This window comes from Silurus meridionalis, chromosome 14, assembly GCF_014805685.1.
Source record: "Silurus meridionalis isolate SWU-2019-XX chromosome 14, ASM1480568v1, whole genome shotgun sequence".
Classification (NCBI taxonomy): domain Eukaryota; kingdom Metazoa; phylum Chordata; class Actinopteri; order Siluriformes; family Siluridae; genus Silurus; species Silurus meridionalis.
The window spans coordinates 23,570,435-23,575,434 of record NC_060897.1 but is presented as its reverse complement, the minus strand read 5'-3'; the positions used below and the strand labels follow the sequence as shown (position 1 = coordinate 23,575,434).

At 43.9% G+C, this 5,000-nt stretch overlaps 1 protein-coding gene across 1 annotated transcript in view; it reads right to left on the bottom strand.

Moving 5' to 3' along the window:
- The window catches only part of LOC124396796 (GRB2-related adapter protein 2-like), a 17,578-nt gene extending 13,003 nt beyond the window's left edge, over nucleotides 1-4,575 (bottom strand). The window contains exon 1 of the mRNA XM_046866101.1: nucleotides 4,425-4,575. The gene's annotated coding sequence lies outside the window, so the exon portion shown is untranslated. The remainder of the gene's footprint in view (nucleotides 1-4,424) is intronic.
- Between the last annotated feature and the right edge of the window lie 425 nt (nucleotides 4,576-5,000).

Here is a 5,000-nt window from a genome sequence, read left to right as displayed (position 1 = left end):
CTGTTACTTGTGTTAAAAATGAATCTCTCTGTGCTGATATACAACAATAATACACACCTTCTGACCAATCACAACGCAGTGTTCCCCCTCCCTGGGGTACGAGTGTGATCCTGATCTACAATAATGTCTGATCAGATGTTTAACAGTCTATAAACAGTTATAGTTCTTATAGACCACTTTCTCTTCATGCAACTTGTGAAAATAAATGTATTAATAATAATAATAATAATAATAATAATAATAATAATAATAATAATAGTTTTTGTATCTACAGCACCGACACTGCAGGCTTTTTTCCAACTGACCCAGAAGTTTATTTATTTATTTATTTGTTTGTTAAATCTTTTTACATTCATTTGCTTATTTTCAGAAAAATAGAAGAAAACATTAAGAAAAGTGAAATGTGGAAATGGAAAGAGTGCTGCAGTGGAAAATCACTGTTACAGCGCCATTGGCAAGTGAACATGTGTAACGTTGTGAAATACTGTTAAGATCGAGCCATTCTGTGTGAAGGAAAAGGTTTTCTCTTAAAACTTTCTGATTGGCTCACTGGTCATGTGGCATTCTGACAGGAAGTAACCCACATTTACTGCTCAAACACTACCTACAGCACACTACACTGCTCAACCATGTTTCATTCTATACATCATATTATACAATATACTGTACAACATACAACCGCTTTACATCCACAATATACAACCGCTTTACCTCCACACCATACCACCGCTACACATCCACACCATACCACCACTACACATCCACACCATACCACCACTACACATCCACACCATACCACCACTACACATCCACACCATACCACCACTACACATCCACACCATACCACCACTACACATCCACACCATACCACACCATACCACCACTACACATCCACCACACCATACCACCACTACACATCCACCATACCACCACTACACATCCACACCACATCCACACCATACCACCGCTACACATCCACACCATACCACCGCTACACATCCACACCATACCACACCATACCACCACACATCCACACCATACCACCACTACATCCACACCATACCACCACTACACATCCACACCATACCACCACCACATCCACACCACATCCACACCATACCACCACTACACATCCACACCATACCACCACTACACATCCACACCATACCACCATACCACCATACACATCCACACCATACCACACACCATACCACACTACACATCCACACACCATACCACCACTACACATCCACACCATACCACCACTACACATCCACACCACACCATACCACTACACATCCACACCACACCATACCACACACCATACCACCACTACACATCCACACCACACCATACCACCACTACACATCCACACCATACCACACCATACCACACATCCACACCATACCACCACCACATCCACACCATACCACCACCACACATCCACACCATACCACCACTACACATCCACACCATACCACCACTACACATCCACACCATACCACCACTACACATCCACACCATACCACCACTACACATCCACACCATACCACCACTACACATCCACACCATACCACCACTACACATCCACACCATACCATACCACCACTACACATCCACACCACACCATACCACCACTACACATCCACACCATACCATACCACTACACATCCACATCCACACCATACCACCTACACATCCACACCATACCACCACCATACCACACATCCACACACCATACCACCACTACACATCCACACCATACCACACCATACCACACACCATACCACACTACACATCCACATCCACACCATACCACCACTACACATCCACACCATACCACCACACATCCACCATACCACACCATACCACCACTACACATCCACACCACACCATACCACCACTACACATCCACACCATACCACCACTACACATCAATATCATACCACCACTACACATCCACACCATACCACCACTACACATCCACACCATACCACCACTACACATCCACACCATACCACCACCACATCCACACCATACCACCACTACACATCCACACATACCACCACTACACATCCACACCATACCACCACTACACATCCACACCACACCATACCACCACTACACATCCACACCATACCACACCATACCACCACTACACATCCACACCATACCATCCACACCATACCACCACTACACATCCACACCATACCACCACTACACATCAATATCATACCAGTGGTGAGGGAGTGGAGATCGGAGGTGAACGGAGTGAGCGGTAAGAAACACCTGCAGCTGATGAGACTAATCCATGTCTCTAATTCAGTCCTGTGACACCAGTAAAGAGGAGCGAGACCCCCCCTCGGGGAAACACCAAGCAGAGAGACCAGAGACCAGAGCAGAGAGCTGAAGGGTCGGCGGTGAAAGACGTGTGCTGGTCCGCGAGTGAGACGGGCAGACACCGCGGAAAGTCGGCTAATCCGCGAGTGTGTGGGTGAAGGAAAGAGCCGGGGGGTGAAAATGAAAGTAAATAAAGAAAACTCTGCTTGGTGAACTTTTGCCTGTCTCTCTTTTTCTTTCAGCACGGAGCCGGTGGGATTTTCTACAACTAGATAATATACTACTATACCATACTTCATACTATCCATTATAACACCAGTATACAAGTATATTATACAACATCCTACACAATCTACACCACTATAACGTTTTTCACAGTATTACTGCTATACCATACTTCATACTGTACACTACATCACCACTATACATCATATTATACAATATACTAGGGTTATAGTCTACAGTATATTACTATACTACTATATTATATACCACATCTGCAGTATACATTATACTATCGTAATTTCCGGACTATAAAGCGCACCCATCTATAAGCCACACCCACTGAATTTGACAAAGAATTTTAATTTTGAACATAAATAAGCCGCAGGTCTACACTAAAACTAATGAACTTCACACAGGCTTTAATGAAAGACAGTGTTTCCGCTATTACTGCATGTGTGCAAGACCGAGGAATATGTCCTTATTATTTTCTGATGCTCATTTCTAAGTTTCTTTGGCTTGTATCTAAACAGTAGCCGACCAAGAAAGTCATTGTTCACTGTCTTTCTCCTTCCTTTCACAACTATTTCTCTCGAGAGTTTATCTTTTGGAATCGTCGTGTGTTTAAAAAAAAAACGTTTTTTCTCCCGATGCCGTGCAGCTCAGAACACAGGTGAGGTGCGTTTTTTTCGTTTCCGTTCGGAAATTTCATTGCTCTAATGTTATGGGGTTCAGTTTTTTGGCTTGAAGTTTGTGAAACCAGGAAAAACCCAGGAAAAATTAAAAAAAAAAATAAATAAGCCGCTTCGTTGTTTAAGCCGCGGGGTTTAAAACGTGGGAAAAAAGTAGCGGCTTATAGTCCGGAAAATACGGTAAATATCAGTGGTGGGCCGTGTATTTGGTACCTGGGCCTTCAGTGGGGACTTGGTTAAAGAAACAGAGCTCTTTAATAAAGAGATGATGGTAAAAGTCCAGCAGTACTGATTCTGAAGGCCCTGAGCAGATTAGACTGACTCTAATCAGATTCTGATTGGACAAAAAATCTAACATCCACATACACGTACTGGAAGCAGTGCAGTCGAGAGAAACTCTACCACATGAAGAGAAGAAACTGATGGAATAAATTAATACAATTTCATGGAACAAATATTAGAATCTATATAGTAAATGAAGGTCAGAGCTTCTGATAGTGTTTAGTCCAGTAGAGAAGTGTTTACTGACCCTGACCTCACACCACTGATTTACAGCCATAAATTATATACATTTATACATGACCATACATATATTATAAAGTTTTATCAGTGTTATACAATATTCTATACATACAATCAATCCACTATACTATATTATACTGTACAGTGCTGGACTCTATACTGTACCTGTTGGACTAAAGAAGTGATCACTTCTGAGATGTTTAAAAGGTGTTTCTGTGTCAGATTTGTAGCTTCAGTACACACCCGCACAAACCCGCACACTAACTAGTCTAGGAATGAGTAGATAACTGCCATTCTCATGCGCGAGCCCGATCCGGATTAAGAGCTGAGAACACCGCTGATGTGATCAGGTGTGCACTGAGCTCCAGGTTCACTCTGGAACCCGACGACGAGTTTGTTTGGAGACAAGCGCGCGCGCATCTCGTTATGGATACGAGTGCAGAGAGGATGAACACCATACCACAGAGAGGTGCAGAAGGTCCTACAGCTTCATTTCAACACTGCACCACACCATGCTCCTCACACAACTCTACCCAACTCACCTGTGTGGATCGCACAGGGAAAGTAACGCGCACGCACACACACACACACACACACACACACACACACGTATATATAGTTGAAGACAAATAAAGAGTTGTATATTACCCTGCCTTGTCGATCTCATCTCCGTCCGCGTGCGCGCTGCAAGCAGAACACCGCAGGAAAGTGCAGCGGGAACGCGCATTTACTCAGAACGCGCTTCTGCGCTCCAAATACGGCGCGCGGCAGTAAACCGGAAGTACCCCGCCCCTGGGTTCTGCTGTCTGCAGCTCTTTCAGAGAAATTATGTAAGCGGATATTCTAATTGATATATTTAAAGCTCGAGACTGGAAGGAAAATGAGCATCATAAACGGGAAGGTCAGTGGGATCATCAAGTGCACTTCCTCACTGTAACACACTGTTCAGGAACTTCTACAGGGAACATCACAAAAGAGATCCCCCAGTTCCCCAAGATCCCACTCCGATCAGTGTCTCTGCAACATGTTGGCCAAGAAAGCACCTAAAGTTTCTGGTCAGGTTGAAGATTCCACAGCACACCTGTGTTTTAATCCCATCTGACATCAGTGTGAAGTTCACATCCCCCAAGCAGGATGCGTTAGAAGTTTACTGTCAGATGCAGCAGCTTCCTTGTGGATTAGTTTGCATGTTGTTCTGATGTTGTGTGATGTTTATGATAAATT